Here is a 12149-nt window from a genome sequence, read left to right as displayed (position 1 = left end):
TGTCTTTGGCCAATGCTTGGGCTCCAACTGCTGCTGCTGTGGCTCATCACATCTTTACAACATTCATGACCCCTACACACACCCACACACACACAAGCACACACAAACTGATCATCATCTCATTTCACAAGATTCCAGACGACACCACGGTTATGTCATCCAGGATGTATGCAGAATAACTCCAACAAGACATGTTTTTCTGATGACAATATCAGCATTTTAATTTTCCAATGCCAAAGGGTGCTCATTCACTTCCTCCTTGTCATTTTCAAAAATAGAGACACAGTTACTGTGCTCAGCTGCACTCATTTCCATGATATACTCCTTAATACTCTCCTATGGTGCAAGAGTAAGAGCTAACCAAACCCTTTAATTCTGCCTCATTTGTTTCTCTGATTTGTTTAGCGGAAGTTGAAGAGTTGTCCCACTATGCCAACTGAATATCATTCAAATACTGTATGTTCACTGACAGCGTTGATTTGTGTAGTTGTCGATATTGTTTGTTGCTTATTATACTTATTGCGTATGAATCATTATGCTGTTATGATTGTTTATTTCAGCAACCAGTGCAACTATGGATAATATCCCTTTTTTCTTTGAGTGTTTTTAAATGTACTGAACCTTTTTTTTTTTTGTACTGAAAATCAACTAGCATTTCGTGAGTAGCTAGGTGTTGTATTGTAGCAGCATGTGCTCGGTACCGAGCTAAAGACAACACCAGTATTCTGACACCAAAGCTCCACACATTACAAAGGACTACAGATACACACACACCTACCACAGAGAATCTGCTGGATAGTTTATTTAAGAAATTCCTAAGATGTGGGTGTGCATCAGTATACAGGTTACAGTGTTCAGTAGATAGATAAATACTTTAGATACCTCACTGAGAGTTAAGTGAGGTCAGAGAGCATCCATATAAATTAAACAATTTCAAATATGTTTGTACTTGGTCTGACAGCTTTGGTTGTCCTTAATTTGATGCATCAAATTCCCAGTGCCTACATAGTAGCTCAAACAGTCTGTTATTTGAATGAAGAAATGCATCAGAGTTGTATACCTGATGCATTTCTTACCACGCTTCTATGCTAATGCTTTGCTGCAGTATTGATGAGAGAGGGTAGCCCTTACAGTAACATGTTGTAATATGGGCCAAATCTGCTGCAGTTACTCTAATGTATGTGGGCCCAGACAACAAAAGAAACAACCAGTGATTTTGATCATGGGAGCAGAATATCATTTTTCTTCATGGTCAAACCAAACCTAAACCAGACTTGAGCTTGTGTTCCAAACGCCTCTCTTTATTAGTCCTGTTTCTGTTCCCCTTTCTGGATCACCAGACTCAGGAGCCAAGATGACTTGTGAATGAGATCAGCATATCAAAATGACTGTTTCTTTGTTTCTTTGTTTTCTTCTCCTTATGCTTGTTTCCTCTTTGTGTTGCTCTATAAGTGCTGTGAAGCAGACACTGAAGGCTCAGTGTCGAAAACGCTGCAATGTCATGGGATGAGCTTGTTCTGTGTTTGAACGCTGTCTATACCAATGGTCGGCATCAGGGCTTGCTGGAGAGAACGTTTTTGAGGTTACACTACTACCAATGATGATTTTGCATAGCCTTACTTTTCCATCAGTCATACAGATCACACAGTGCATGTCTTGTGAGGTTTGATTGCATCTGTTTATTTTAACAACTACAGTTGACTTCTCTCCGCTTCGCCTTTATGGCGACCTGCTGGTGTTGAGTGTTCAGGTTATGCCTGTCTATCAACGTCGCGTGTTGACTTGTGTTTTACCCCGGGGGTTCCATGTCTATGTGCAGGCATGTGCGTGTTCCCCCGATATCTGATTGTGCTTTAATACTGTACATGAATTACTCTTTTGTGGAACTTGACTAGCCTGAATACATTTTGTATACATTTGTACACTAATACTATTTACTGTATAAAAGAGAAAATGATAGAAAAGAAAAAATGTTTATAATATGGTGTTGATTATTGTGCAAATATAATATATTCACAATAAAAGTGTTGTATTGTTATGACCTGAGCTGCTCCTTTTTTATTCTGTCACATCTGGCCAGTTGCTTTGACTCCAATGGGAGAGACCAAAATATATCATCCTTCCTGCGGGAAGAGACGACAGCTGAAAAAGGGAGTAACATCTGCATGTCTGTTTGACTGTGTCTGTGTGTGTCTAATATAACAATATTATAATGTTATATAGCACCTTTTAGAAACAAGTTTTACAAAGTGCTTTGACAGACAAAGCAAGGACATGCAACACAGAGAGCAATAACAAGGCCGACATTAACAAGACGAAAAAAGAAGACAATGAAACAAAAAAAGATTAAAAGACACTAAACAATCAAATGACATCACATGAAAGCAAGTCTGAAAAAATGAGTTTTAAGAAGTGAGAAGCATGCCTTGTTTCCATAGGCAGGTTGTTCCAAAGCCGAGGGGCCCTAATGGCAAAAACATGGTCACCTTTAGATTTCAGCCTCAACTTTGGAACAGCCAAAAGAGCCTCACCTTAGGATCTAAGGCTGCAGGCGAGCTCATACATAGTCAACATGTGTTATATAGCTTGGAGCCGAACGCAGATGTGCCTTAAAAGTGATCAGTAAAATCTTAAAATCGTTTCTAAAATGAACAGGGATATTGGGCCAGATGCAAGAACATTTGTATTTCTTTTTAAAATCTGTCGTACTTTTTTCGTGAGGTGGAATTTACAAGTGTGCCACGTCGGATTCATCAACACTCATATCACCAGGAAATGTCGTAAATGACATTCGTAAACATGATGAATCCTACCTGTTCTAAATGAACGTGCATTCCTGAGAATAGTAAATTAACATGAATGACGCCCCCAAAATATGATATAAGGCAAGGTGTCTGACAGGTTGTAGAGAAGCTCCATTCATGAAAATGACACTAAAGACTAAGAAGAAGAACTTTACGAGCTCTCAGACTGAGGTCCCGGTCACTTAAAGATCCAGAGAAAGCCAAAGAATGAGAAAAAATGACCCCTGCTATAAACGCTGTCTCGGCTGTTGCATGCACGTCACAGAAATAAAAACAAAAATGATTTAACATAAATTAGATACCAAAAACATCTTGGTAGGGCCAGCTCTATGTTCCCACAGCCCTATGTTCCTTCAGCTCTATGTTCCCACATAACTTAGACTTTATTTTTTTCCCAAAATTAGGCCCTTATGTTCCCACAGCTCTATGTTCCCACAGCCCGATGTTCCCACATTTCTAACTTTTTTTTCAAAATTAGGCCCTATGTTCCCACAGGGTTAGGGTTAGGGTTAGGGTTATATTTTACAACTGCATCCATTACATTAACCCCCCAAAATTTTCCCCACACTCGTCCGGGTCTACGGCACCCAGTGTCACACGTGAATCTTTTCGGCCCAAGTGGGAAACAAACCCCAGTCTCCAGCATGATAGTCAGGCATCAGCAGATTGGATAGTTAACTTCAACATTTAAAAGTTTTATTTGAAAATTCAGCTCAATAAGTCCCTGTTTATGCCAATGCTCAAAGCCCATCTGCTGTGCTGTATCAGATGGATTGGTCAACCCAATGAGGAGAAAAGCCTGATCTACCTGATCTTGCGAGCGCAAAAAGACGGCCCAATCAGGACAGCGTTGTGCCCGCCCCGGTACTTAATTTGTAAATTATTGCTCATGAGGGACTTTCACTCGTAGCCTCACAGAGGTACCAGGACACCCCACATGTTTGTGGGATGGAGGGCTGTGGCAACATAGGGCCTAAATTTTAATAATTTCTTAGAAACGTGGGAACATAGAGCTGTGGGAACATAGGGCTGTGGGAACATATGTGCTGTGGGAACATAGGGCTGTGGGAGCATAGGCACGCTTCCCATCAGCCAGGGAGCTAAACTATAACTTCGATCACCAATATTTCAATTAAATGAATAAAAGTAATTCATAAATAGTCAGTTTGCATTGTGGAGAAGTAACTGTGGAAAAGTAACTGTGGACAAGTCGCTTTGTAGTTTCAGACGCTAATATTTATATTGTAAGCTTTCATTATATCATAGTTTCAATTGGCAATTTAAATGACTGACATATCTACCTAAATTGTTAAATAGCCTACTACTTTATATTAAATTAGCCTAATATTTTTGCAAACAGAGAAATGTCATCATGATTACAGATTCAGAAGTGCAATTTAATGAATTGGACATAATCCATTTGTCAGGGTGTGAACTACAGGAGAACCAGGGGAGCGGATGTCAATAAGACATGATTTAAGAACGAATCTGTGCGTACGAGTGTTTCTTGCATTTGGCCCATTGGCTATTAAAACTGATAAGAAAAGCTGCTGTGTTCTGAACTAGTTGGAGACTTTTGTGTAATGCCGGTAAAACCAATCAAGTGCAGCGTCCTTGATGCCCACCCAGGTCTTAAGATGGTCAACTAAATAGTGTGGTCTACTGTGTCAAAAGCTAAAAGTTCAGTTGAAACCACTTTTTCTAAAACTTTGCTAAAAAAGGGAAGTTTAGAAATTGGTCTTCAATGATTAAAAAGCTTAAGTCATCATGAATGAAAATGTATTTCAGCATATAAACACTCTTGAAGAAACATGAGTGCATTACATACATTAATCTACTGTACAGTTGAAATGGCCATAGAAGAGCTGATTGGTCTTAGTAAAAAAGAAAGAAAGAAAGAAAATCTGTGATCTAGTTATTTCCTGTTTGCTGAGTTCCTCCTCCTTCATCCTGAGTACAAACACACACAAGCATTTTAACATCTCTCTGACTCAGAAGAACAGCATAAGCTCCCTCCAAATGGAAAGCTTCACTGTATGCATAATGACACACAGCAAAGTGTATCCCAGTGGCTCCTGACTAAGAAATCATCCCTGTGTTTCTAATTTTGTGATGCCTCTGGCAACATTACTGACAGAGACAGCTCTGCCATCTCCTGCCGGGAGCAGCAGTGGAAAGCCAGATGCTAACACTAGAGTTAAAGTGCTGTACGAATGTGTGCTTTACTTGATGGTGTTTGTGTTTATCTGATGGTAATCTAAGAATCAATATGGCCATGGTTTGGAGTTTGTTTTTCTTGGAAATGTGTCAAACTGGGAGGTCTTCATATGTTTGCTATAGTGATAACCTAGAAGGGAGGTGGTAATGGGATACTCTAGTAAATGGGAACAAGGTCTTACCTTTTAACATGCCTGGCTTAAGAAGCTACAGATGCAGAAAAAAAAACCCCTCTATCTTCTTCCTTTTCCTTCATTAGCTAGATGACAGTCAAAAGTGATTGGATACATGGTTGGAGAGTGAGAAGGGCTGACATGCAATAAAAGCTGCATGCCAGAATAGTAGTGGGATCAGCATGTGTCTTAGACTGCTGGAAAAATACCCATAAGTTCATATTTTGACAATGTTATTTGTTTAGAAAAGAAAAGAAGACAAACATTGAAACCATTTCCTAATCTGTCCATAATTAACATCCTTTTCTTTCTTTCTTTTTGTTTTGTTTTGCAGAGCTATTTTCTGGTTTAATCTACCCTATTTGTAGTACTGCAATTGCTTGCACATGCAGATTTACAATTTAATGGATGGTTGTAATGCACATTTTGTGTACATTCACCTTTGTTTTAAAGGACCAGTGGGATATCGTTGCATCTAGTGGTGCAGATAGAACCAAATTGAATACCCTTTCCCTCCTTTTCTAAGCATGTAGGAGAACCTATAGTGGCTGCAAAAAACATGAAAGGCCCTGTGTTTGGTTTGTCCATTCTGGGCTACTGTAGAAATATGGCGTGGCACCATGGTGAGCTTCATGAATAAGGACTACCTCCCTATGTAGATATAAATGGCTCATTCTAATGTAACAACCATTTCTAGGTGATTATACTCTAAATAAAATGTACTTATGAATATTATCTACCATTACTGCCATGTCTGTTTGGCTAGATGCCACTAAATTCTACAATCTGCACCTTTAACATTCAAATAAATGCCTTTAGATAATTATGCTAAACTACATTTGTTTAAAATATGTCTGATCTGGACATCCTTTCTGAATTGTTATTTTCAATAAAGATGTTGAGGCAGTTGTTCTAGTATTGTTCTGATGTCAAATAAAACAATGGCTCATACAATAGAGGCATTTTCCATTGAGTGATGGGTAGTTGTTTTATTTTTCTTTTCTTTTCTTTTTGAAAAATACTTTTAAAACACAGCCTTGGTGCACTTTTTCTTTTTGCTCAATCCAATACATACATTTCTACAGGGAATGTGTAGACTTCCCTGAGGGAGAGCATTTTATGCAATCTAAAGCCTTCAAAGCTGAAACTGCATGACTCATTGGTGAATAAGTCAAAGTCTGAGAGTGACTTTTTGGGTTTGTTCCACTAATTGCAGGAAGTGACACATGGGACTGATGCTGCATCAACAACATGACCCGTGACTGTTTCGTCAAGGATCAGTGTATCTTTAGTAAACTCCACTGAAGTTCATTAACATTATTTTGATAGTAATATAACACCCATTTGCGTAGGCTCTTACCAGCTTATTGCTATTTTTGGTACAGTATTACAACTCAACACTAAGTTTAGCCTCAACACTCTCAGCAGCCTCTGGTTCATGACACTTCAGGGGCAATCAACCCACGTCTGAATAAACTTCCCTGAATCTGGTAAATGCGATGTGGTTTACATTAGCTGCAACATTTTTAATTGGCTCTATTTGGGGATTTTTTTTGCGATAATGAAAAAAAAAGTGTACACTTCCTGTAAGCAGCAGCAGAGAGGTCACAGTTTTTCCGTCACTATAAAACACACAAGGGCAGGGTCGTCAGGGTCACTAGTTCTGTAGTGTAGCTCTGACATCCCGTAAAAAGTCTAAACCGATCCCATTGATGTCTTCCAGTACTCTCAGCAGCTGCTGCCTAACTGAGTGCTTCGTACAGCTACTGCCCACTAACCTTTATGAGACTCAGTGTTCGTCCCTAGATTTGGATCAAACAGTATTTGTAGATAAATCACTTTGTTTTCCTAACCATTATAGAACTGCAAATGGGTTTTGGTCGCTGCAAAAGGAAAATACAGACAGCGTCAAATAAGTTGTTAATCACAGAAAGGGATATTAAAAAGGCTTCAAATATTTTCCTGTGATTGTTCACATTTCTGGCACCTGTTCTTACAAACCTCCACCCAATCTGGCAACAACATAGGTCAAAGAAAACCTTAAAATATATTTGCAAAACAGTGAGAGAAATATGGTGTTATACAAACTGCAGGTTTGAAACAACACCAAAAACACACACTTGGCAAAGATTATCAGGAAATACCACAGGTTTTTATTCCAAACCCATAAACATGACCACACACTTGTCTGTTCCCACTACCTCTCTCTCTCTCTCTCTCTCTCTTCTTCTCCTCACAGTTTGCAGGCATGTTATGCACGCTCAGTGTGATTGGCAGGCGTAACACTGGAAACCTCTGTCCAGGTGAATCGTCTCAACGGGACACATTCCATTCCAGCATAGATTGGCCTTGATTTGTGGATTTTCTCTGTGTTTAGAGTGGGGCCTAACATACATTAACTGGTAACATGAGGTGTTAGATTTTAAGGGGCACACACATTCTCCGAGATTAAAGAGTCCCTTTATTAAAACTTTTTTTTTTTTTTGAATGTGACGTTAAAACTAGAAGGTGCTTTATTCAGCGAAAGTAGAGCAGCCTGGGGAAATAATTTTTAATAGGGCATACTTTAAAAAGGGTATAGTTTGGTTGATAGATTGTAACTCATCAATTAATACCTTTCAGATTAGTAGTAGTTCATTAATTAAAAAAGATTCATTGTGAAAAGTATTTTTGGCTAGCATACTGTACTCTCAAATATTTCTTCTTTTAGCAACCTTTCATCTGTCCAAAAGACTGAAGAGTTCGACCACTTACCTTCTGGAAAAGGTCTGCTGCAAAGTCCAATAACTCATTAAAATTAACTGCATACTTATTAAAAAGTGAGTGCGTCTTCAAACAGGGGTCACAAATTTTTAATAAATCGAGAAGAGATTTTTGACAACCTGGCAACTCAAATATTGCTCTAACCAATAGCTCATTACTGATTTATAATGTATGAAATGATTCATTAACGTGTATAAAGACATTAATCACAACTTACTTATTCTGACACAAAACATGTTTCATGTTTGTTTTTGTTTTGTTGTGTTTGTTTGCTGTTGTTTTTTTGATGACTCACATAGTTATGCTTACATGTATGGTCACAAGATGAACAAAATAACCCATGAGAAAATTAGACACATGCTACATTGATAAAAACAGATATAGAACAGATTGAAAGTTTAAAAAATAGTCCCCTGGTTTGTGTTATAGACAATTTGGTAAGAGTTGTCCCATAACAGCTTTGCTGTGTAGGCCCTAAGAGGGGTGGAGAAGTAAAACTTTAGCAGCTGGCTCCTAGACCTCATAGAACATGTCTGCATGTATGTATGTTTGTTTTTGTGTGTGGTCATGCTTCAAGTTACCTGCGTGCGTGTCTGGAAAATCACTCAGGTGGGCTCTGAAGACCCAGGCTTCATGCTGCATCGCCTGCTGCGCCATGTTCACCGTCAGCACGTTAATTACACGTATGAGGTCTGACACAGACACATGTGGGATGAAATGTACCTGCTGCCCCAGAGCAGCCTTTTTTACCCTTCTGTTCTTTAATTTTACCGACTACCCTCCCTCCCCTGTGTGTCTCCAGTTCTGCGTGAGTCATGCGGGGGTAAATTAGCAGTGAGCAGTAGACAAGACAAGCTGACTGTTAGCAGATGTCCAAGAAATGAGGAAACACAGGTTTAGGCACTGTTTTAAGACCTGTTCTCCTCTTTCCCCTTATCCTCAGGCTGTGTTTGGTTAGCTATCTTGGCTGTATGTTGTGACTATGCAGTAGTTATTCCTTTGTAGTGATAGATGCTTAGATTTTTACAAGGTGTTTAGAATATTTTGGGTTTTAGGTGAATTTTAAGTAATTTACAAATAAATTACAAAAAAATAACTTATTAATCCATAGGGACATGCTAGACTACTTCAGTAAGGTTGTCTCACAATTAGACAATTTTAGCTGAAAGCAAAACAACTACCATTTGTCTGTCCTTTACAACATACTGTAGGTTATGCATGTAAACATGACCTATTTGTGTGCATTTTCCAGTATTTTCCAGTTACTCAGTAATTGACATATACTGTCAAAGGGCCGTCACAATGGTGTGCGTGTGAGATGTTGATGAGTTTGTGCAACACACTTCATGTGTACCATGCTAAAGGATGTGTAACTTAAACAGTTAGGGTTTGTGTGGATATACAAACTCACCAGGCCATTTTGTCCATGAATTGTTCTAAGTTTCTGCCTCAAGCGTTCACATCAACACCCATAAACACAAGAGGGGGGACAGACAAAAGGCTGAAAAGGGACTTCGTATTTTGAAGGGACTGTTGATGAGGAATGGTGAGGCAGTTAATTTGTCTCAACATAAGAATTATGCAATGTTTTATTGTGAGTTTTATGCACAAAAGCTTCATCAGTCAAAAGTAAAGGATCACATGTAATTCCAAAGACTCATAAATCAGAGAAGAATGATTAATGAAACTTTGCTCCATACTTTCTGTGATCGATTAAGTAAGTTTTAATAAGGCTGACGATGACAAAAAAAAGGTTGTGTGCTCTTAGAGAGTGAATTATCTGGGAGAAAAATCAATAGCATATTGAGCAGTTTATATCTGCAATCATCCTCTGATCCTCTTTAAACCTATTTTTGGGTAGTGTGTTGGTGACTCAGTCTGCTAATGTGCATGATAATTAACTGCTATGTTAAAACTCCAGTTTTGCATCAGTGTCTGCTGCTGCCTACTCTCAAGCTTTTTTTCACTGGCGCCATCAGTAAGATCAAATGGCAATGTGAGTTGAGGGCAAACCACAAGGCTACGAATGAACAATATTCTGGTTTTACACACGTTTTATCCGAGCAGCTGTGTTTTGAAACTGTTTGTACGGACAGATTGTGTGTGCGTGTAGTTTATTTGTGTTACCCGTAACTGTCAGCAAATCTCAATTACGAGCAGTGACTACAGTCGCATGTCCTGACAACAGGAAGTGTGTGTTTGTTTAAAGGAGGATCTCTTGACACATGTATCTGTGTTTACAGTGTCTAGGTCTACCACTGTCATCACTAACCACCACCCCCAAACACACACACAGACACACACACACGACATCTTTCTTTTCTCATTAGAGTGAAATACCTAAGCCACCTCTTCTCGACAAACTTCCTCAATTTGAGTCTCTTTCCACTTTTCTTATCTCTTTCTGTCTCCCGCAAATTGTCACACTGTCTTTCCCCTGTTCCTGTCATCCATATCGCTCCCTTCTTTTCCATTTTCCATTTCACTCCATCTTTTGTACATAAGGTCATATAGCTGAGATCTGGAAGAGAAGCTGGAGCGATTGTGAGCGAGGTCACAATGAGGTCCAACTAATTTGCTGCAGATGAGAACTCTCTAATATGGACACATATATACACATACATACACACCCACCTACACACACACACACACACACACACACCACACACACACACACACACACACACACACACACACACACACCCACACGCACACATACACACACATAAATAACTGTATACAACACAACTCACACAATGCACACAAAACTTCCAAACAAATCTGCAGGAAGTCTATTAATACACCACACACTCCACAAATATGCACACAAATAGAACAGCCTTCACTACACTGGTCTGTGCTCTATTGTATTGTATCTCCCTTCTACAGTAAATCCATTTTTCTCACATTGATTCTCTTTTTTTACTTTCAACTTCTTCATTCTCCATATCATCTCCATCTCTAGCTGAACTTCCTCCCTCCATTACCAGCTGCATGAAGATATAAGTTTCTGGCAATAACCAGCCACAGATGTGAAGAGTCTTGAATGGTGACGGAACTCATATGTGTGAGTGGTGGGCTACTGGGTCTCTCTAATTTCCATCTTCGAGCAGAAGCCGTGGCTCACAGACACAGTGGAAACACCCACTGGATTCCTGCTAGGAGAGTCAGTAATGAGATTGTGGTGATGAGGGTTTTTTGTTGCAAGCTCAAACTGGTGAAGGTTATTCAGTCATCTGCTGCTCGTTATATGTGCGTGTTTGTCAGTGTGCATGTGTGCGCATGTGAGGAGAAAGACAGAAGAAAAGGACGTCAATGCATGTTTACTCATGTGAAACAGTGGTTGTGTTGTATGCATACTTGTATGTATGAAGGTATAAAAACAGACAGAAAAGAGAGAAACAGAGAGACTTGTGCAGCGATCCAGTGAAAGTATCTGACTCATGGCTGATTGTTTATTATTGCGATGACTCTGTGGTCCCGTCAGGAAGCCGCAGGAGCATTACTCACTGAACTAGAGAGAAGATAGAGATGGAGTCTATCTCCTCCTACATATTTATCTATCTATTCGACTGTTTTGTTTTGGGCCTATCCTGTGAGTTTTAAGAAAATACTGGGAATCCCCACGATACAGTAACTCTCAATGTGTGCTGTAATAAAAAATGTGATTTCTATTTACTGTGTACTCATTGGACTGCCACAGGACGACTGGAAGCGTCGATCTGTGACTGCAGCATCAGAGAGATCTTTGGAGAAAATGCTAAGGCCAGCTAAGTGTCACATCTCCTATCTCATGCTGTCATCGCTGGAAATAGAGATGACGCGGAGAAGATGGATTGGGATGTCTTGTCCTCATCCACCCCCCACCAGTAACTTCAATTCTTATCTCACACAGGGGGGAAGAAGGAAAGTAGGATAAACAACAACCCCACCACCACCCGACTGAGTTTCCCGTTACTGACAAGTGCCAATATCTGTTTCTGTTTCAATTTGCACACTGTGCTGCTTGATGATTTTAGGTGGGAGAAATATACAAGGATGACTGAATGTGTAATGGAGAGTGGTGGACACATAATATTAATCTGAACCAACAGATTTATAGTGTGTCTCTATCAGAAGTGCATTTATGGTACCCTAATTGCATTTTATCTCCTGTAATATTTATTTATTGAGGTCAATTTTCCTGTTGATG

Source organism: Scomber scombrus, chromosome 6 (genome assembly GCF_963691925.1).
Source record: "Scomber scombrus chromosome 6, fScoSco1.1, whole genome shotgun sequence".
NCBI lineage: Eukaryota > Metazoa > Chordata > Actinopteri > Scombriformes > Scombridae > Scomber > Scomber scombrus.
Note: the sequence above shows the minus strand (reverse complement) of the source record.